This window comes from Falco punctatus (genome assembly GCF_963210335.1).
Source record: "Falco punctatus genome assembly, chromosome: 11".
NCBI lineage: Eukaryota > Metazoa > Chordata > Aves > Falconiformes > Falconidae > Falco > Falco punctatus.
Genome location: NC_137591.1, coordinates 34,980,342 through 35,004,488, shown reverse-complemented (window position 1 = coordinate 35,004,488; position 24,147 = coordinate 34,980,342). Strand labels below are relative to the sequence as shown.

Below are 24,147 nucleotides of genomic sequence, written 5' to 3'. Positions count from 1 at the left end.
AATTCCAAGTAGCACATGCTTCATTATCTGTGGATCTCAGTTATTGCAGCAAACTTCATTTGAGTTTGTTAACAGAAAGGAAAAGCCTCTTCGCTCCCATCCCCAGTTACATATTTCTACTGGAAAGGGCAATGCTGCCTTTCAGTGAGACACAACTTGAGGAGTTCAAGGTATTTACAGAACCCTTATCTTTGATAAAAAAGAGGGAGATTTAATCTGATATATACTAATAGAGATTTTGCTGGAAACAGTTACAGCTGTGCAGCTGAAGGTCTAACACAATATACATCTCTAAGTTCAGTTCCTAGATCTGAAAGAGTGACTTCCATGAATACTCATTTGAATTTACCTGCTTTCCAACAGTATTTAAATAATCAACTCTGCTGGCATGAACACTTGCGGAAAGCAAATGTCAAAGTTGCTTATGTGAGCTTTTCTGGAAACACAATTTAAAACTGGCCCTCCAAGAATTTCGGTTGGAATATTTATCTAATCAGGAAGAGAGATAACTGACAGGCAGTATTTCATCAGAATCCTGAAGCAACCATAATAAAGAATCAAACACAGTCATGCTTTTGGTTGACATATATGAATCCTTTCTGAATTAACTTACTACTTACCTGAAAAAAGAAAAGTTAAATTAGTCATTATTTATGTACTGGTTACTTAGGCTATCAATAGCTTTTCTCATACACGTTTACATACAATTAGAGCTCTTTATGTTGATTTCCTCTTAGGAAGACCGATCTTTTATTTTTAGCTATCAACATGTAAAGTTTTAAGCTGAATCAGGTTATGTTTCAAAAATCAGGGAACTAACTAGGCAACATTAAATAGGATATTTTTGCAGACCTATACGTTGACGGGAGGCTTCAAATACCTATTCAATAGTTGAATAGGTGAGAGACAAAACAAACATACCAATAGAACAGGTCCTAGTCAGCATCAGAGTATAATTAATATAAAATTACCCTCAAAAATACAGAATCTACCACAAGTATTAGGAGATCAAATTCACAACAGAGATAATGTCTTTCTGCTTCAGTTGTGGCTCTGTAGAGAAATAAGTCTAAGAGCTGCACAGTTTCCTGTTCATTATCTTTCAGAAACTTCCAGGACCAATTAATTCAGTTTATCTGAAAAATATTTTCTCAGTCATCAGCACTGCAAGGCTGGCCTTAAATATGAGTCAAAGCACAGGCTCCTTCTGAGTGCAGCTATGAATGCAGCACTCAAAATCACAGCTGAAATCACCATTACTCCCCTTTCATGATACAAATTACTCCATAGTCTGTCCATTGTGAAGACTTAAATATGCCAAATTCATAACACAGAAAGAAACACAGAAAGAACAGCAAAAAAAGGACTTGAGTAAGATGAAGCTAGACTTGAATAAAGTAAAAAAACACCAAGAAATGCTCTAATAGGCATTGAGCATCCTATACAAGCACGAATACCGTACTTCCAATAAAACCGAAGTTACAAAAGTTACCTCTTTCAGTTACATGTAGAAAGAGACATTTTTACAACATAACTAACCCGCAGAACTCACTACCTACAAGTGACTAGACAAACCGAGAGTTTAATTTGTTTGATGAATCAGACATATGCCTGGGTAGTGAAATTAAAGAGGGCCTTTACAAGAGAAAAGTGCTCATCAGCCCACTGTTTCATGCTCTGGATCACAAGCTTGGGTGAGCCCAGGGCTGTGCATAGATTTCCCTGGTGGGCAGCTGACCTGCAGAGGTTTCTGACCACAGCAATTGTAAGGGCAGTGAAAGCCACACGCATCTTGGCTACATTTACTGGGTCTCAGTTTCTTCACGTTCTCCACTTAGCTGAGGTGTGCAGCTTCACTGCCAGCGCAGGCTGTGATACAGAGAACACGGGGGACCCAGCCCCCCCCTCCAACCTGCTGGCCATCCGCAAACCAGCCCAGTGCGGGCAGCTCCCCAACACACATGTGGCCTCAATGGTCCAAATCAGAATAAAAGTTGTGAACCTACTACAGAAGTAAATTATAAAGTATTGTGTGTACCAAAAAAGGAAAACAGTTTGTTTACAGCAGGTACATTCAGAATATTAGCCACATTTTCAGAATTAAGAAGAAAACAACCATTTCAGAGAAAGCAATACATCTTTGACTAAAGCTGCATTGCATTCAAAACATGTAGAAACACATGTAAAAGGTGTGGTCATTGTAAAACTCTCCAAAATGCCTTATTTCTGCTTGTGTTTGCTGGTATGGTTTCAGTCCTTGTCAGCCAAAACAGAAAGACGTTGTGATTTAAGTTTTCAGCTGCCAGAATCTGGTCAATGGCCCAACCAATGCTGGCTCTGGCTCCTCCCTTTGTTCTCACTCATATCACCGCTCTACGAGGGGCTCCTGGGCTCTACTTGTGTGACCCCTGGCACAGCCAGGAGCTGCAGAGCGGTGGGGCTCGCAGAGGCTGTGCTCACCCAGACAGTGGCACTGCTGGGCCCAGGGGCCTCCCTCCCTCCGTGGCCCCTCGCCCCACCCCAGCATTTCACGGCAACAGCGTCGCCAAGGCACACTGACACCCACAATGCTGCAGGTTGCTGCTGCTCCTCACGGGTCCTCTGACACAAAACGCTATTCAACCCTCATCAGCCTTTGCGAGCCCAGAACAGATTTGAAATGGAAAGAACAGTGGGATCCTGCTTTGGGTTGATCACTAGTTCTATAGTATTCATCTCAGGTCACACTCTTGCATAGACTACTGAATAACCTGGTGCCCACAGTCATTTAAAACAGGAACGGAACTTTCTAAAGCCCTTTTGGAAAATAAATTTAAGCATAAGTATTTCCTTTTGGCCATCTTATAATAAACTGGCAATATTTTGAAATGTGAACACATTTTTCTCCAATAAACTCTTGCTATAATGTGTTAATGTTAAAGATGCTGAATTCAGAAATTAATCTGATACAAATAAGTTTTTAAAAATTACGTTTCTATTTCAGTTCCTTTACTTCCCCAAATATTTTGTTTTCTAAGTTATTGATCATTTGTTCAAAATTGCAAACTGGACAGTCTATGCCCCTTTCAGATTCCACTTTCATAATCCACAGAGCCTTTGTGTTTAATCTTTTGTTAGACCCTAAAGTTCTTTGATGCATGCACATTATTTTCTAGTGATTGCCATCACATGAAAAGGGTGTTAATCCTCTGCTAATTAACAACTTGTTGAGGTCAACGGGGGTCAGCACTTTACATTTTTGGATTTAGTGAATTTTTCATTCATTGGAAGTTCTTGTTCTCATCAGTTCAGCTATTCCATCAGTTTTTTCTTGGTGTATTTTGTTCCATGTCAGTGATAGCATCCTTTTCCCTTCTTAGCCCACTCAGAACATGCTAAAAGCTTTTGGTTTGACATGGGATTCTGTTTGCTTTTATTTTTTTGTAGCTATACTACCTACTCTACAACTACTTAAATTACAAGGCCTATTTGCTTCATGCAGTTTAGGTGTTTTGACTAGTCAGGAAATGGAGCTTCCACTGCTTTTGATAGTCATACTACATGTTCCATTGCATACAGCGTTCCTCAATAAAAATATAATACAATACTCCCACAAAATCATTAACTGATTATAAAAGGTATAAAAAAGAATCTTAATAGAAAAAAAATTTAAGATCTTGCCACTTATTCAGTAATATTTATTTATATAAATATTTATTCATTACCTTATTAATCTGAAAACCAGCTTTATTAATTCCAGACAATTTTAATGGCTTTCACCATTACCTTCACAGAGTGCAATGGCTTACACAGTTGAAATTCTATTAACTCAGATTTCAAGAACAGATTTGTTTCTCTTTTCACTTGATATCAAGAATAAAAAAAGGTAGCTTTCTTTAGGGAAATGATACATGCCAAAAATGTTCTTATCTAAGCAACATTACCAAGATCCACTTTATTTTTTTTTGTAGCATGTCAGTGAATCGTGCTTATTTTCTAAATGACCAGTGACAACCTTTCAGAGTACTAGTGAAATAGAACTATGCTGCCCTATCTGTGTACTTTCTTAAAAAGGTTTTGCAATCTGAAGAAAAGTAGATAGCAAGACAGAAGATGTTTTGTTTTGCATTCAGTTCCCAGCAACTGGAAAAGGTGCACGAGAAAAGGCATTACAGGAACAGATTAATAAAACTTGATGGGGCTGGGAGAGACTATGAATGAAGAAAAAGATGGAATGACATCAAAAAAATCCATATCTTTATAATAATTAAGAAAGAAGTCTGGCCTTAGTAATCTTGCCAGTGATTCCTACAATTTTATCACATGTCGTATGGAAAACCACTTTATTTTCTAATAAAAGAATTTGATTTTTCTATCTCCAGAATAGGTTGAAGACTTTTCTCAACCCTTGTGAAAGAGATAGGGAACACAGACATTCCCGATCACTCTTCTACAAGTTTCAATACTTTACTTTTTTTTTTTTTTTCCCCCTCATGAGCCATTTTAATTCTTCTGCTTCCTTAAATAATCAGTCCTAATCTTTGCAGTCTCATTCACACAAACCTCCTGCATTTAATTGACTTTTTAAATCACTATTTGAACACCCCTACTTCTAAAATACCCTAACAAGGATGGGGAAATTATCTTTGAAACACTGTTTCTTAGTGTTGCTTAAAATTAAAAGAAACTGCTTAAAAAGAAAAAAAAACCACCAAAACAAAACAAAAAAACTCAGCACAGTCCTGTGGCTGTCACTTATAATTATAATTCCTTCAAAAATTCTTAAAAAAAATACAAAAAACATTTAAAACTGAAGTGCAGACAGCCACATACCTGTGTAGACACTGTGGCTAATTACATGTTATGTAAATGGTATCTCACAAACAGCGCTGTATAGATGACAGACCATTAAGACAGTTTACAAAGAGGAGTAATCTTAACCCTTTTGAATCTTGATTAAAGGAGAAAATAATTGTAGAAATTAAAATTATTTTGTTATCTGAAGCTCAGAAAAATCTTAGCACAACAAAGGTGATTCATGATGAAGGATATGTCTATTTTGTTTTTGACAAACGAAATACCTTCAGGGTGCTGAAGTTCTGTGACCCTTACTCAGCCATTTGAACAACGGGAGGATGAAGATTTCCCTGAGGTTCCCTTACTGAGTGCACATCCCTGGCTACTGTTGCAGCAAGGCACTGAGTATCTCCATAATTATTTTTGAATGGTTATTTTGACTGTTGAGAAGCAGCAACTTCTGAGATTCCGTTTATGCAAATATATGTTAAAATGAAAATAGCTGAAGAAAAAATACTTGTCTTTCTTTTCAGTACCCTCTTTCCAGAACTTTAATAAAGAATCTCCCCTTTTTGTTGAATTATTAACATCACTTTTTATTCATTCTGCTATTCATTTGTAATGACAGATTTTCATGCAGATAAACTAGGAATTCACTTGAAAGTCAATTCTTTCCTTAGCCTATTAAACAAGTAAGGAATTTCAGTGTAAATATTGGCATTAAAACAGTGCTATGATTTCAGCATTTGAAGAAGTTTCATTACTTGAGGAATTGAAGTATTTAGATAAAGTTAAATTAGGCCACAAGAAAATATATTTTTTAAAAAAGATGATGACCTAAATGGTGAATTGTGACAGCAGCCAAGTAAATAACTTAACAAGAAAAAGCTTTGCAGAATATTGATTTAATGCATCACTTAAGCAACAGAATATCTCAAACCCACATTATCCATGCTCTATTTCCCTGTACCTTGGACAGTTTATCTATTCACCTCTCTCAAAGGAACAAGCACATATTTCTACATGAATTGTTTGCCTATGATGTACAGTTTTTAACAGTATGATAAAATTAATCTTTAGTGTAAATTTACTTTTCTGAAAGATACTTGTTTGTAGAAATTTTAGCATTGTGGAATTAAAAAGCTACAGAAATTTAACCAAGATATCGTATACATTAATTGTCCTCTTTACTATGTGAAAATGTCTCACTGCAAAATAAAGATTTTCACTGTGTCGAAGGACTGTAAACTGTACTTCAACTTCATTGCAGTTTCTAAAAAAATCATTAAAAGAATGCCAAAAATCTCATAAAAAATTACACTGATTTTAAATTATGGCTTGAAATGTTACATTCAGGGCAAAGACTGTAAGGGCAGTGCTGTCTCACAGGAGGAGGGAGAAGCTAGAAAAAGTATTCATGTCCCTTTTTTTGTTTGGGTTTTTTTTGTGTGTGTGTGGTTGTTGGTTTTTTTTTTTGGTTTAAGAAACAAATGAAAGAATCTATTTGTTTATAACAGTGTTTTATTACCCAAAGTAAAATCTGGTGCTGTAAAGATTATTTCAGGCAAACTTAGCCTTTATCAGTGTTATGCCATTTAAAGTGCATGAACGATGGCTTGATGGCTAGAGAGGCATCCGATCTGAATTCTCTGATTTCCTCTCTGTGGCTACGGAGCTGGAGCTGCTGCTGCTCGACTCCATGTCACCCAGCTGCCACAGCAGGTTCTGCACGTAGGCAGGACTTTTTTCACTGCATATGCTTAAATAGTTCTACCAAAGTCCTACATGAATGATGAATATTATGAATGAGGCCCTTTCCCTCATGCCTGTCCTGAGGAAGCATTTAAACCACCTTTTGCCCAGTGGTTTTGTTTTTTTCCTGATTAAGCACTCAATTTTATGGAAAATGGGCTAAGAAGAAAGACTTACTTAACAGGTGGCACAGGAATCTCACAGGGTAATAGAAGCCCAAAGGAAATTATGATTTTCGTAGCATTTTGCAAAAACATGAACTGTCAGAACACTGTCCCCAGATCAAGGTTTGAACCACAATTAATTCATAACATCTTCAGTAATTTCCATCACTGTTACCTAGTCTCAAAGATATCTCACCAGAAACCAGCAAAGAACACGGGGGTAAATTTAGTACTGACAAACCACAGCTAAACTCCTTTTTAGCAACACCCATTTCCCCAGCAGAAAAAACGTTTTAAATTTTCAGGTCTCTTCTCAGTCTTAGAGGAGGTGGCCACAAGGTCTCACTGATTTCCCTCTCCCTCCGTGCTGTGGTAAAAAGCTCCCAAGCTATTTGTAGTCTACCCTTTGTAATATCTGCAAAGCAGATTTAAGGAATTACAGAAGTTACCTCCTGGCCAGTTTTATTTATCTTTTACAGTTAAAGGACGCTCTAAGAACATTACTGGAGCCTATCTGACCACCCTTAGCGATCTCTCCAGCTGAGCAAGGCAGGGAATAAGACTCATCTGTTCACCTCATGTTTTGTCATTTGACATCTGTGTCAGAGCAACACCCTGTAAGAGCAGACACTTTGATGCCACTGCAGTTTTATCTTTGTCAGAGTTAGAGCTGGGTGGACTATCTACTGTGAATAATTTATTCAGCAGATTTCACCCTTTCTTCAGTTTAAGAGTTCTCTATACATATCCTAATTAGAATAGATAATTGGCTTAATAGTCAAGCACTTCATTCTTGCTTGTTCCCTTTGTCCAGAGGTGTCCGGAATAAAGGCAGGGGTGAAATCCTGGTGCCACTTAAGACACTGAAACCCACTCTCCTCCTTGATTTCAGTAAGGTCAGGATCTCCGTCAAGGTCCCTCAAGCACAAAACCTCCAGTTTAGATTGTGATATGCCACAAATTAGGTCCATAATTAAAGACTGGGAAGAAACAAAAGAAAGAGCTGGGGACACAGTAATAGGATATTTAGGTACCATCATGATGGCTCAATTTAAAAAAAAAAAAAAAAAAAAAATAAACCACAAAAATAAACCAACCAAAAACCCCCACCAAACAAAACACTACAAAACCATGAGAGAGATTACTTAAAGTAAGAGGACATTTAGGAGGGCTCAGGGTAGGATTTTATTCCCTTACAAGGATCAGGCAAATATGCAAATATACTTTGGTGACTGCAATTATTTGAAGCAGCACAGTTTGCATTGACTTTGTCCCTGTCCCCTTGCTTTCCCCCTCTCTGCCTACACCTAGTTCTTTAACCAAGATCAAAACCCCCTTGGTAAAGGAGTTCTTTGGTCTTTGCTGTATAAAAACCCCTCATTAATCAATACAGAATATGTAAAACAATATGTAATTGAAGATAAAATGTCATTAACTAGAGTAGCAGTTCTATTCAACTACATAATAATCTGTTTCTGAAAGCATCTCTACCCTGCGTGCACCTAGTGAGTATCAGGGCCTGAAGGCAGTATTGAACTATATTTTCTGAAATGTCTACTGTTTTGCTAGCAATTTCAAACTCCTCTGTTCTTCAATGTTCAGTCACTAAACTATGCTGCTTAAATTATTAAATCCTTCTAACTTAAATTTTCATAAGCTACCAGAGGAAAAAAGCGCATCCTTAAAGTTACAGGTCCGGCTTCTTGCAAGGAAAACCATGGTATTGGTATTGCTTTTATGCAGTATTAACTTCCCTTAAGAAAAGATCAAAATAAATTATTTCATTAAGGAGTAAAATGTGGAGGGCAGATGGTTTAAAAAACAAAATCCTTTTGAAACTATCTTGGTTTAGGACCACCCAAAACTGGAACAGAAATGGGGCAAACTACCTACTATTCTAATCCCTGAAAGACTGAGATGTCAGACAGGAATAATGAATCAGAAAATGGGAGATGTCTCTAGATCAGAATTATTGAAAAAGAAGAAAAATAATCACCAACATTTATTATATTGGTCCCCCCGAAATACACTACTTTGAAAAAAGATGTGATATATTTTAACTTTCATGTATCTTTACTGAAAAAGAAGTTGCAACTGCTAATGACTTGTTTCCTTGTGGTGCTTTAATCTCAGCAATAATACTGCACTTCTGTTGCAGACCGTGCCGTAGGGGTGCGACAATGGAGGGAATGCTCTATTTAATTTGTTACCTATAGTGTGAAATACTTCAACATTCATCTATTTCCTCTGTGAAAAGAGAATTGATTTATACCAGGGAATAATATATTCAATAAAAAAATCTCAGAATTAGACCACATATTACTTTTTGATCAAAAAAACTTCTATATTTGAAATTTGAACTGCTAAATACTATCATTCCTCACTAAATACTGGATTGCAAAAAAATTTGGTACTTGTAAGATTTTGAAAACGATAGAATATCTTACAGCAGAAAGAAATTAGAATATAAAATGCCAGTTGCAGACTTCCATAAGAAAATAGTAGTTTCCTAGGTAATTTATAAAATATAAATGTTTATATATTGTTATAGGTTAATCTGGGATGGAAGAATACACTTGAAACCAGAAAAAGCTGTGTAAGCTTGTAAGAGCTGACTGAGGGAAAAAGACCTGTTATAGTCACTAAATCCAGCTGCCCCTACAAAGTCCTTCATTTTTGTTGTGAAAATTGGTCCAATTGAGTTTCAGGCCTGTGTATTTTTGGGAAAATATTTTTTTAAAGGACTTCTGAAAACAAGTGACCAAAGAGAAGGGATAAGAGTTGGGAGGATTCCACAAAAATTGAGGAAATCACCCAGAAAAAAAAAAAAAGAAAGAAAAAAAAAAAGAAAAAAAAAAGCAGCATCATTGAAAAGAAATCACCAGACTTTCTGGAATATGCAGATATGATATAAAAATTGTTCAAGTATCTTTCATTTTAATGGTACCTTAATGTTTACAAGGGATTTTATATATTTTAAACTTGAAGTATATCATTTAAAATTATGGTTGGTTTAACTTTGTCGATCAAATCTTTCTGTACATCATAATTTTATGACAGTCTAAATATAGGCAAGCTTTAAAACATTTGTATCACTCAATTTCCTCTGAACAAGGTTGCAGTTACCAACCCACTGTTTACATTATGTTCAGTTTTATCCAGAAATTTTGTCCTACAAATACAGTTGTTAACAGATTATTTTAATTTTCACTTACTTGTATAAACTTGTAAAAATTTTAGAAATGACTAGCTGAAAATCCTGGATTTTTTCCTAATATTATCAATTCATCTGAATGAGATGTTGATGAGATCTGAATTTCTTACCAACAGTCCGGTAACCAAAATCAGGTTTATAAATAAAAACAACTAATAGCTCCATATATGCATGAATCTCAGTACTTATAGGTCAAGAACCTACTGAATCTGAGATTTTGTAATCTCAGATTTTGTAATGGTTGAATTGCAGCTAGATTATCTATGCTAGCCACACAAACTTGACCCAGAACAGAAAGAAGGCCTGCAGAGAAAACAGGAATAAGTTCTGACTTTCTCTAGTAGTGAGATACCAGCTTCCTCTCTGCCTGCTGAAATTCTTCCCAGTATGTCACGTGATTTCATTCACTTTATCTACATAAATAGAGGAGACAGAGGAATGAGAAAAGACTCAGTTGGGAAAAAAAACCCACAAACAAAACAAAAAATAACCCCCCAAAAGCCCAACAAAATTAATTATTATATTAATAACTTTACTGGTGATTTTTCTTTATGTAAATGGTAGATACTGCAACCTGGCCAGCTGGTTCACGTACAGCACAGACAACTTGCTCAGGCAGCATTTCCGCTAGCTTCACCCCTCCTAGAGCAGGAGATGAGAACACACCTTCCCTCTCAACCTTTCTGTACCAGATGCATTTGAAAAGCTCCTTGTGTTAGCTTAGGGCTGTTCTTAACTAGGGTAATAAAACCATTTCCAGAATATATGCAGACACTGCCAGTGATGTGCCTGTCTCCAGGCTCTGGCAATCCCTCTCTGAAATGGGGTTTGGGTGCCCTTTGTCCACTTGCCTGCTCTCAAAGCTTTGCTTCTTCCCTGCCTTTTTCCAGCTTCTCCGGTATCTCCTGGGTTTCCTGACTGATTTCTTTACTTATGCATTACCAACATCAAGGGATTTTACTAAGAGTGACTAATGTAAGATTTAAACTTTAGCAGATACCACCTACTGCTGAATTATAAAAAGCAAAGGTGTATAGAACAGCAAGAATTCTCTGGCAAAGTTGCAAGCAAATACACAATCTATACAGTAAAGGTCAATTATTTTCCACAGAAATTAAAATGGAAAGGCTTAAAACTGCTGTGCAAGATGAAATCTACATCATACAGACAATCGGATCGCATTTGATTTTCTAAGGAAACAGTTAAAATGTTTTCATAATTATCCTTTTATATAATACAACACATCAACACGCAAACTGCGTGCCTTTATTCTATGAGTTTCTGAAAGAGATTTATCTTTTTGATTTTTGCCTTTCTATATGTAGCATGCATTGCTAAAAAGAAGCCAAGGGACAAATCTCCTCCTCCCCCACAAATAGTCATTGAGCTTAGAATTACAAGAAAAAAATCACTAGCTGTTTTGTAAGGTTGTTTGGGAATGCAATCCCATACAAGAGAATCAAGGTCATCCTACTTCTTCCCCATCAAACTAACAGCTCTAAAAACTCCAAAGAACAACAAAGGGCTATTTTAGTGACTACCATTTCTAACTTATTTCAGTCATCTCTTCTCTTTCCCAGAGTTCTGGGCTAGGGGACAGTGAAAATTTACAGGAACAGGACCTCCATTAGGCAGGAGTTAAGCATCTTTACCAATCTTTGCTAGGTCAGGGAAAAAAGCCTAAAACCCCAAATACCCTAACTTAAACCCCAAAATAGAAACTTATTCTGTCAATGGATGGAGTCACAGGGGACCACATAGCAGGAACAGTACAGCCTCCAAACTCTTGACAGCCCTGTTTGTACAGCAACATTTTGTTTCACACCTTAAGCATCATCACAATGACAGAATTTGCAAAAACAACGTTATTTTCTACATCTCAGTAGTTTTATGATGCTCTTATTGTCTCTTACATTTATGAATTCTTCTCTAGTAACCACTAATGGAGAAAGAAGCGGTTTATTATTCAAGGACAGGGAACACGACCTAGCCTAAGTCTTCATTTTGATCTCTTGTAAATGGAGATGGTATGGAAAATAAGATGTCCATTGAAATACAGGAATATGTGTAAAGATGCACTTCTCTTTCTGCAGACAACAGTGACACTAAATATTAATTTGGTCTCTGAAATACTATGAGTCACAAAAATGTCTGTTTGCATCACCTAAGTCTTTGATTCATGGCTCAAGAAGCACAGCTAAATAATCATTGCTCCAGATTCCCTAAATTTACCTGAAATTCACTCACAATATGTTTGAGGAAAGAGCTAAACAATACTAAATTAATTCAGATTCTTATTCCCTCTCTTTAAACAGCCTTTCAGCATTTTAAAACCAGAAAACGATATTCATGAAAAAGATGTATTTAAGATAAGGCCATGTACTGGTCTTAAAACCAATGATTTTACTACTCTCTAGAGTAAGGTTTCTTTTATTAGTATTTCTGCCCACTTTAATTGAATTAAACAACAACAAAAAAAGTAACCAAAATTATGAAGACCACCAGCACTGTGAAAAAAATAAAAAGTCTCCCAGGGTTTTCAGTTCTCTCCCCTCAGTGTTCTGGAGTCCAGATGTGGAAAGGCCAGTGGAGCCTACAACATTTTTGGAGGAAGGAGAGAAAGTTTTGATGCTACTGCTGTAGCCTTATTTTTTCCAAACCAGAGGATTATTTCTTCACGAAGATTAAAAACCCAAACAACACCACCCCACCTTTTGTATATTATTACTAAACATTATTTTTAAGTGAGCTTTCTAAGGAAAAATAACCCGTTTGTATCTTCTTCGCACTTACAAGCAAAGGCGGCCTTACAAAGACTTCTTAATTCAGAGAAGAACACATAGTGTATTAATCTTCTTTGTAATCCTGCTTGTCAGGTGCGTATGTCTATTTTTAAGATATATTTTCCCTCTCACATATCGAGCAAACATATTGATTTGCTTGCAGTGATACCAGGTCACAGGCTACAGAGGAACATTCCCATATCCTATGCAGATACACCTGGAATATGGTGTTCAACTAAGTGATGACAAGGGCAGTCAGTGAGGTGATGATAAAAGTCTATAAATAGCTTAAGAGGGTGCACTCTAAAGAGGAAGGAGCATTGCTTTAAGGTGGCCTGAACAAGCCTGACTGGTAGAAACAAAATGACATCCTGACACCCAGAGCCAGGCATCAGCTGCTGAATTGCCAGCAGTGCAGTCTCGGTGCTTGGCCTTGCATACACCACAGGCATATAATGAATTTACTATTCCAGAATAATTCTGGTAAATTTCCAAGTGTAGTTAAGCCCTTCAACTGCTAAATTAGACCCTAAGTTCAACAGTCCACCAACAGGAGCCACACATTCTGGGTATTTGGAGCGACACTAGACAAAGTCCTGGAAACATAGAAGAGGAAATAAACCTGCCAAGAGAGGGGGGCTGACACAAACCCTGGCAAATCTGTCATACCTCTGCTTTCTGTGGCTCGAGGAAAACATGCATGTGGGATTTGGGAAAGGTCTTTTTAATAAGGGTTAATTGGAGAAGTATGTCACACATGACTGAGTACCGTTTCAAATTACTGCTCACGCTGGCATAACTAAATCAGGCAAATGACAGAACACCAAAACAGGGGACAGTCAGTCTTCTTCTCTCCAATTTAATCTTTAGAGTTTCATTATTCTCAAAACGACCAAATATCAGCAATTATAGTTCTTATGGAATTTGTTGCTTCTTTCAAAATATTATGACCACATCATAATATCCCCAGAGATCAAATAGCTCTGTAAAATCTATTTTCTGTTGTTGCTTGAATTATTTGCCTGTGCTTTGGAACTGATGGATTCATTTTTCTGGCTTATATGATGCAAAAGTTAGATGATCCTGATATAGCCCTTTCTGGGCTTAAAAAGAAATCTAGAAAAAAGAAAATAACCACACTTTAGCCAGCCAGAGTAGCATTATTACCACAAAAATTATTGTACAGCCTATAAACATTGTGTTAATCTGAAAGTCAGGTCCATACCCCTGAACCTGAAGAAAGTAATTTCAGTTTCTCTGTGCTGCCCAAGTTAACTGCAAGCATTTCCTGACACACAGAACGCAGGCAGAAAAAGGAAAAACGTCGACTTGAGAAAAGCACAGCTCCCAATCCCCACCCACCAGCTTCAGTCAAAGGGATGACTTCAGTCCCTTTCTTAACTAATCCTGTCACTGTAAAATCCTACAGTCATTCTTCCACACATAAAGGGAAAACGGACTCGCTAGGAGGACCTAGACTCTTTCAGCTTGAACTGTTAACCAATGGTGGAAATGCAAGAATGCTGAAGTTGTGCCTTCGGAGCCAATAGAGTGGATTTGTGTGTCCCACATGACTGTGTTTCCCCTGGCTTTCACATGGGCAGTATTTAGTTCAATTCAGAACTGCAGATAGTATAGCATGCAGAGCAGCAATGGGATGTCTGAGCACAAGTGGCTGACTTCCAGGCGACTTCAGGAAGCACATTTGTACATTTCTCCTGAATTAAACCGGGATTCTGCACCCTTGACATCCTCCGACTCTCCTTGTCTCTGCAGAAGGAGACAACGACCTGCACAGCACAAAACTGTGAGTACGGGGTCTATTTATTTTTATTTTTACCCAGAAAAGCAAATCTCTTAAAATTATCAAAATGCTACGTGCACTACATCGATGGTTACTTTTTCTTATGAGAAGTACAATTATCTAAAGTGTTATTCAAATTCAGAAGTATTTCTTACATGCTTCAATAAAAGAAAAAAAAAAAAGAGGAAAAGAAAAAAAAAAAAGAAAAAAGAAAGAGTTATCCTCCAGGGCAGTGCCTACATGCACACTGCATGCCACACTGCGTCCTGACATAGCCAGCATGCTGCTTTGTTCATAAAGAAAAACAAAGACAAAAAGCCTTACACACGTATGTTGTTCACTTATATTTGTACTCTGTCTCTAATCAGGCCTGATCTGTCCCCAGGGGGAAAAAATAAAGGCAAACTTTAACTCTGCCAGCAAGGGCAGCCCAGACTTTCCAGACATCTGACAGTTATTATAATTAGCTATGAAAGACAACGAAGACACTTTGGGGCAAATAGCTCTTACATTTGGAACAATGAAGTCGAGCAAGGTTCCCATCCCACCCCTTCCACGGGGGGGGGGAGGGGGAGAGGCGAACCAACGGGGGGAGTGTTAGAAAAGGGTTATGGCTGGACGGAAAAAAACACAACTAGTATAATATCTGGATGCAGCACGAGGAGAGGCTTTTTGATAAGCAACTTTAGATTGCAGCTTGCATTCACACAGATTCCTGGTGGGGTGGGGATGGGTGTGGGGCTCTTGGCAGCATAACATCAGAAGGTCGGGGTGGAGGGGGCAGCAGGGATGAGGGGGGCAGAAAGAAGAGAATATCCATAGGAAGAGACATTGCAATTGCTTCCCAGAGCTTTGCTGGCCAGATCTCCTTAAGCCCAAGTTGCTTTCTGGGCAAGATTTATGAGAGTTCTCAAACAGAAGCAACAGACAAAGCAGAGCTTTTTTTCTTCTCTGGAAAAGAAACCGAACCCAAATGGATAACTGTCTAACAAGAAGCACCGGTTTGTATTTTTGTTCTTCTCACCCGCTCTGCCACATGTTCATAAACCTTTAATAAGATCTTTCCCCCTTGCCTGCTTGCTCCTTATGCCCCCCACCACCCCCCCCAAAAAAAACAAAACAAAACAAAACAAAAAAGTTAGATTCTGAAAACTACAATCAGAAGGGAAAAAGCAAAGACAATAGAAATCTGACTCGGTCCTGGCTGGGCTGGATCTCTAATAAAGCATGAAGTGAAAACAGTTTCTAAGTGAAAGATGAGCAGACTTCTCTTTAAAAAAAAAAATAATTAAATGCAATAAGGAGAAATTGTTGAAAGACTCCAGACGCTACTAATTATGGCTTAAATAAATCTTCCTGGACAGATGTTTGCTTGCTCCCACTGCAGGGAAAGGAATGTTAAAAGAAGCATTTTTTAAAAAAAGAGATTTGACATGATTTTTTTACATATGGGGTTTTTTTTTAAATACACCATTTTATTCTTTGTCTGCCCTCCTGTTATCTCCCCCTCCCCCAACCGCCGCCCACTGTGAGCTGAGACACCTGAAGGCTAGACACAATGATCAACAGAGCACTGCGCTCGCCTGTCTGGATTCCAGCCAGATTTTTTTTTTTTTCCCCTCCACAATCAAGGAGCCTGCACGCAATGCACGGCAAGCCCCTTGCTCTGCTATGTGCAGATCAGACAGGAGTCTGAACCGTGCAGCAGAAAGATTAAAGACAAACACAAGCCTTTCCTCCTTATGTCGGCCGGGCTCAGTTTCAACTTCATTACAATTCGCAAAAAATACAAAATAAGAAACTTTATAAATGTATATGTGCGTTATTGTACAAAACATGTGCATACGTGCACACACTTTCCAACACGTTGTAAGGGCATCCACCATTTCCCATTTTACAGTGGTTTCCACTCTAGCTTTACAGTCAACGCAGTGTTTTACGTTAAGTTCATGCATTGCTTACATAATTGCATGTAGCTCAAATACCATGTAAAGGTTTTGTATACGTTTACAATATACTACATAAAGGCAAGTCACTAGCGTACAGAGACCTACATCTGAAAGGCAGTCAAACTGAAATACTTGAACATATTTGGGTTTAGAGAGATTAGCAAGATCTCCTAGACCATTTTGTGGCAGTTTTAAACACAGCAGTAGCGAAATGCTTTGCAAGTAGGTTGTCTTCCAACCACAGAAGGGGAGCATGGCAGGAGACCAGTTAGCTGGCCTTGCAGCCCCCAACCTTCCTGTTGCCACAGCCCAGAGAAATACCGACTGGCCCAGTGTCATCGTGCCAGAAAGTTGGTCTTGGGAATGCAGTACTCCCCAAAATAGTTGCTCTCCATTTGGTGTGGCTATGGATGGGGTTAGCAGAGACATACAGGGAAAAGGGAGATTCAAAGAATTTATTCTGTTCAATTTTTAAATGTATGCCATGCGGACCTATTTTCTAAAAGTCCTTTGGAATTGCACTGTCTTCTGGTAGAAATTATGGTATGATACACACTATGATAAATTTTTGCTTTTCAATATGAACTTTGTGTAAAAAAGACTTAAAAAAATATGTTTTTAAACACACATGCACACACACACACACTGCTTTTAATTTACTCCCTGAGAAGGCATAAACTATAGTTTAGTCACACTACAGGTACATTAATAGAAAGACATAAAATTTTTTAGTTTTTCTTTAATATTGCTGATAAATACTATGAAAAAAGGCACCCAGCATAGGTATCCCATAAATTTAGTCTTCAAAAAAACAAAACCAAACTTCCTTTCCAAATAGCAGCAGAGACATACAAACAAAAGGTTGCGTGGAGTGGCAACAATATCCACAGGGATTCTAGAGAAAAGATTTCATAGAAATGAAGATAGTTAACTGAGGGCTGTGACCAAATTTGTATTCCTGTATTTGTTTATTTTTTTTAAGGTCAAGGAATTTAACACTTTCCTGAAGGAACATTTTATATACCTTGTATGAAATATACAAGCAAACTCAACACAGTGATCATATATGAGAGATATATACTTGTAAATGATGTGTTAGTACTAGTGAACTTGCATAAATACATGCTAATTTCCTTTCTACTTTTCCTGGCATATTATGCTTGAAAAATAATTTTTTTTACTTATGTTTCATAAATGTATTTCAAAATAATGCTTGCAGCTGCATTTTGAAGTGGTGACTTTTATTTTCTTAATGTAATGACAATAAGCAATCATAGTTTTATATGATTTTTCCTAAAGGCTGAAATCCTATACAAATCAATTCCTCTAAACTTCAGAAGTGATTTACACACTACCTTGTATTAGAAGGGATATTTCAACTGGCAATTTATATTTTGTTTGTCTTTACAAAAGTAACAACTAATCACATAAGAGTTAAGCATTAAACCTCAGCATACGAATGCAGGGCCCTTGCCTCCATGTTTAGTTCAACACTCTCTCCTTCTCCCAGTAAGGTCTCTTGGCTTTTGTGAATGCTGGGTGTTCAGCAGCTCTGACTAAAGTAGGCAGGAGATACAAATTCCCAGCATTTTTGCAAATATGGCATTATCATCCAGCTGCTGTTGTCCAGGCACCTGAGATTTGGAGCTATGTTTTAGCTTTTTACACAAAGTTTATTTACCTAAATGTGAAAAATTCTGACCTGTGGTTTTTTTGCTGACTTCTTTAAACTTTTAAATAGTTGTTGTCGAAACAAAGCAATCATGGAAACTCAATCATATTTATGACTCTATTCCTTAAGAATTTGATGTTTATTACAGTTCATCTCTTAGCCTATGGTCTCCAACTGATTGTGCAAACTCCATGGTGCTAGTCGCACAAACTTCAAGTTCTAATTTCTTTTTTTAAAGTCTCCTCTCCCCTCCTTCCCCACTGCTTCCTCTGTTGAATCTGGTTTTTTGAGCCTTTCCCAGTTCAAGCAGAAGTGCAAGTTTTAGTCATAAGAATAAAGTGCCTAGGATTACTTTCAAAACCTTCAAAAGATTGGTTGTTTCACTTATACCTTTACACAGCAGAAGTAACCTGAGAGCCTACCAGAAACATGGGCTGTCTCAATAAGGTAACAGGGTCAAATGAGCTCATGCATTACAGATAGGAAGAGAACTGCGCATTGCATTTTTATAGATAAAAAGCACAGAGTGTTTTAATGTAAACAGATTTCTGTTTGATATTTTGGCAAACTGTTGCAAAGCTCAAACTATGGCTGAGCCAAAATGACTTTCGGCATGGTACAGTTAGACCAGATGGCCACGTGTTCTTTTCTTATTTAGATGAGACTTTTCCTTTCAATAACATCTTTCTTCCTGACCTGCTTAAAAATTCCAGCGAATGAAATCAGCACAGGATTTTCAATTCTAATTGACCATGTGCAGAGGAAGGGCCAGTAGAGAAATCAGTAGGGCCATTGTAAGGCACACTGCATCAATCTCCCCTTTGTCCTGAATCTTTTCTAGCATGAGCTAAAATAATTAAGAATATTTAATTTATATTATTTTTACAGCAGCAAACCTAGTCGCGTTCAGGCAAAAATCATTGCAAGTTCCTCTTTTACAAGTGCGTGCAAAAAGGAATGCACATATCTATCACACACCAGACAAACACGTAGTCAGCATCATTTAATTGCCTAGTATTAAAAATAATAATAAAACCCCTCAAGCAAAGTGTGAACAAAAAAAAGGAAAGATGTGGGTGAATGAAAGAATGAGCTGTTTCACCTTTTCTGATGAAATCAGAAAGTGTGAGGATATGGTAACTTCTCCAATTAAAAAAAAAAAAAAAAAAAAAAACCAAAAAACAAACAAACAAACACCAACAGACCACACAGCATTTTAAAAACATCAGAAAATTATAATTTTCCACTGGCCAAAGTGCTCACCCTTAAAACATCTGTAATCTTCTATTGCTATTCATTTACCTACATAGATTTTATACATTCATACCCCACCCATGCTACGTAGGTTGGTGATCATAGTCTCACTTGTGTCTGCGTGATCTACATGTAAAGTACAGACTGTAAATTCTGTATATATCACACACAAACATTATCTACACAAATAATGCACACAGATGACATCATTACAGTCTTACCTACTATTTAATTTGGATTCAGTGAGATATATATGGAGTAATATAACAATATTTACTGAGATTTAGCAAGTGAAATATGCAAAAGACGCCCAAAGTCCTACCCATATGCTTACACAGCCCATGGATAAGGTAAGTGAGTAAAATGAATCTTTTAGAAGAAAAGCAAGGCAAGCTGGAGGGTGTGGTGGGGTGGGTGGGCATGGGGATGGGACATGACACCAACTGAAAGCAATACAGAGCAAGTTTAGTTGCTTTTGTTCTGTGGTTGTGTTGGTGTATGGTTGGGTTTTTTAAGGTTGGGGTGTTTTTTTGTATTTTTACACAAGAAAACAATTATCAACACATTTATCATTCCTGTACTATTTTGTACAAATTCTCTCTACTATTCACAGTTTAGTTTGACATTATGTGTGATTGGTTGATGGTTTCAGGTCACCATAAGCTTGAATCAAGAAAAAAACAAACAGCTCTTGAAAATAACTTCTGAAAAATAATTATGAAAAGAGTTTCAGTAAAATAGTTGTCTTCAGTTGAATCAGGTTTTCATTAAAACCCCAATCACTTTTTAAATACCAGGTGAAAAACAATCCAGGAGAAAATGCAGTGGGCAGCATGGCCTTTGCTATATGTCAAGCCTGCAGGCCAAGTAACAAGTGCGTGAAGAAACATGCCTGAGAACACAAAACAAAGCACAGACTTTGTGACTGGCCAGACAGACATGGTAAAAGGTCTGGTTTCAGCTCTCCAGCAAGATGCTTTGTAGCCTTGGGCAAATCATTTAACTGCCTGGCTTCTCATCTACACCATATTAGTAGAATTCAGGTTTTGAATTTGTGATTATTATTGCAAGGTCAGCATTGAGATAGATGCTTGAAAAGAATATAAAGTTCCAGACAGAACAATAGTCTTTTTTTGTTGTTGTTATTAAATAAGATCATTTTTGGTGTGGTATTTCTATAACTAGATGAGATACAAGGCCTGTTTCTCAAGAGGTTCACATAACTCAGTTCTAGCTTAATTTTCTTAAGTTTTTAATGCACTTAAACATTCACTTTTTTTTTTTTTTTCCCTAACATGAAACAAAACATCAGAATACAGGATAAATGTAAGATACTACTCCATCTGTAATGATGCTCTATATTCAATATTAACTGCCGTCACGCAAGGCCTAACACTGAAATGCTGACTCTTATAGAGTATTTATATACTTATTTAACAGACTGTCCCATGGTACCAGTGAGACTAACTGCAGGCTAAAATGCTCCGCTGCTCGACCAAGAGTACCAAACCTGAGCCCTAGACATTTATTACCTCCAGTATTTGTGCACCAAGGATCTGGCCTTTAATGGCATTGAATATATTCTTATTTCAAAAGCTTCAAGGAAATTGACTGAACTACTTCCATGCTCAAAGCATCATGCTGAAACAGGTCTTCAATTTCTACAGACCCTTTGCCATGAAAAGTAAATACCTTTACTGGGTTCTGCCCCCTTTGCTGGTGATCATTAAATTGTGCTCCCAGCTTCACCTTTCTGCTTCTATTGACAATTCTTTCATTCCCACCATTGAACAGACCAAATTAGAAACCCTTGGGCAGGAACTGTAAAAATCACTGCACAGGAAAAGAAATCAGTGGGCCCAAAGTAATCATGAGATTTCACAGATTTTTTTTCAGGCTACCATTTTGTAACTAACTGAAATGATGGTGTCGCACACATGGAACCAAAGAGGTTTTTTCCCCTCCATGAACAAATATGAGGGATCTCTGTGTGAAAGAAAATTAAAATTTCTGCTGTATGTTTCTATTAATCAATATTCACGCACAGTATGAAAGAAATACTCAGACTTTCAGCTATCTATGTGTCAGTGCTGTCCAGGAGTTGTAAAAATTAAGAAAAAGGCAATGTGGCAGATCTGCAAGTTATCTCAGAGGGTTTGCAAAAGGGTTGGGGTAGTTAGAAGCAGGCGAGAGGGAAACATCCTGCATGGAAGTACAGCCTCATGCGGTGCTCGGAACGAGGAGAGGAAGTCAGCAAAATGTGTGCTGTTATGTGCAATTGATGGGCTGTATTTCACCAGTCTATTTTTACCGACAAGGCTCCAGACTATATTAAGAGTCTCTCCAGTCGCTTAAGCCATGGGATGTGGATAATGGGATCAAATAAAATTATTAAAATCAGTTTGGTCTCATGATTTCAGCTGCTAAGTGTAATAGATGCAAAACTGAAAGACGTAATTGTATGATAAAAGTACAAACACCTCTTTGTGTTTCACCCCTGCATTTTTCCAGTTTAGAGAAATTGATGAGGTTTTGTTTGATTAAGAAAAAGCACCATAAAAAAATGGCAAACAAGATGATTTTCTTGAAACATAGCAGCTGAAACTTGTTTCATCTATCAAAACAAATAAGATCAAAAGTAGTTGTAAAACAAATTTTATACTACATCCCATGAGATATATTACATAAAGTGTCTGGTTAAGAAGCTTCAGAAAAAAAGGATGCATTTAAATTGTTTACAGAGTTTGATAATTGCCTTTTTTCAGAAATAAAAATCCAATGATTTCCCAGAATGTTCATACACTGAGTTTGTGCTACTGTTTTCAAGCAATATTTTCAGTTGACCTGAAAACACTTTTCTAAGACAATGATTTGCAAAAAGGAGGACTGAAAAAGATGAGAAGTCTAGTGAACGACAGCAAAGTAGAAAAGCAGTTCCCAAGGTTGATTAAAAGATGTAGTAAGGGTTAAAATTTCAGATCTTTATGTAAGAATTAAAAATGAAAGGAGAGTTAAAAAGGGGGAGAAGGCGGGGGGTGGGGTGGGGTGTGTGGGGGGTGTGAGATCTAAGCTGCTGGTGACTTAAGTGTATTTATGGATTACTATGTCCTGAAAAGAAGAAAACCAGAGTTGTAAGATGACACTGCAGGGGTTGTCTGGACTTTTCACCAAGTGTAAAGTCTGTTCAGTCAGTGTCTTAATGCCTAATGCTGACCTTTGCCCTCCTCACTCCTCCCTGCTCCAGGTGCAACATTTTTGCAAGTGCTTTAACATTACTGGAAAGTTTCTGCAGGTTTCACATGCTGCAAAGTGCACAGAGTGTTTTACACAACAACATCCATTACACACCCTCAGTATCAAGGCTTAGCACATTTTTTTATCCAAAGTACAGACAACAATTTGCTTTACACATTTTCCCTTATTAGTTATTACTGCATTAAATTAGTAAGCACAAAACCTTCTTTGTAAGGGTATTCTATTTGCATAATTCTATACAACAAGATACAACATTCAGCTTAAAGTGCTGTCGCATACTCCCCAGCACCATGAATTATAGCAGGAGTATGCAACGTATGCCGGCAACGCTATTGATCTCTCTTAAATTAATTCTCTTTGCTATGGAAATGGGAGACAAAAACAGAACCCATCACACAAAACAGCTAAGGCACTTAAGTTGATTTTCCTCAGGAATAAATTGATTTCTTGTACAGTTATTAGTTATATTGGGACTGATATAAGTTTTAAAGAAAAACACCACCGTTTTACAGACTGATAATAAAAAGTGCTAAACTACATAAGGTCTGTATAATTTCAATTTTGATTTACAAAAATAAGGAGTGTGATAAAATGCATATTAAATATGAGATGCTATAAATGCCGTACTTGTACAGTGATTCAGATAATACAAAAGATGGCACACACATATGTAATCTTTAATCACATTTAGTAGATGGTTGCTAAGATTTTTGAGGTCTTGCAATTTGAATTTGCTGGGATGTATAGGCTGGGTACCATCATCTTCAAGACCATTGCAGATTTTGTGCTGTTTCCAAAACGCCCACCACGGGCGTTTCCTGCACTGTGGGTGAGGAGCCTGTTTTCCCCATGCATTCTACGCTGCAGGACTGACTGCTGCTTCAGGTGCGGACCCAGCATTTCAGGTCCATAACTTTCCCACTGCATGATACATGTACTAAAATGCACTCTGTATAACCACAGTATAAACCTTACTGGAAGTAAAAGACTGTCCAGTACAGGTTTTCTGCACTTTGTGAATCTAGAACACCTAACTATGCCTCAAAAAAAAAAAAAAAAAAAAAAATTAGAAATTGATTTAGACATTTTTAAAAGCTTTAAACAACTGACTTCCCCCACATTCTTTCCTCACTAAGCTATGCTGTGAAACGTTTGTTAAGCTGAAGCAAAAGAGGAAAAGGATTGGTTTAAAAGAGATAAATAATGACAGGTAGTTCTTATGGAGAACCTTACTAGTCAGAACTGCCTGGCAAAATAACCCAGGATAACACCTCTTCCAGGTACAGCATTACTTCAAGGTGAGACTGGCATAAAAAGAGGTCTGATGCGGGATTTAGGGATTACATTTAGGGAACTTCCATGGTAGAGATGTGTTTGGATCGGGACTAAATAATTTATTTTACTGGATTGTCTTGAAAAGCAGCCTGCAGTATACTGTGTCTTTCTAAAAGACTATTTTGTTATTTCCATATGACATCTAGATATAAAATAATTTAGCTCATCTTCATTACCTAGATAGTTTTA

The 24,147-nt window shown here is 37.3% G+C and overlaps 1 long non-coding RNA gene across 21 annotated transcripts in view; it reads left to right on the top strand.

The window, feature by feature from the left end:
* Positions 1–11,361: 11,361 nt before the first annotated feature.
* The window catches only part of LOC308071412, a 67,172-nt gene continuing 54,386 nt past the window's right edge, over positions 11,362–24,147 (top strand). For all 21 annotated transcript variants that reach the window (XR_013931160.1, XR_013931161.1, XR_013931162.1 and 18 more), the window contains exon 1: positions 11,362–14,496. This is a non-coding gene — a long non-coding RNA (uncharacterized lncRNA). The remainder of the gene's footprint in view (positions 14,497–24,147) is intronic.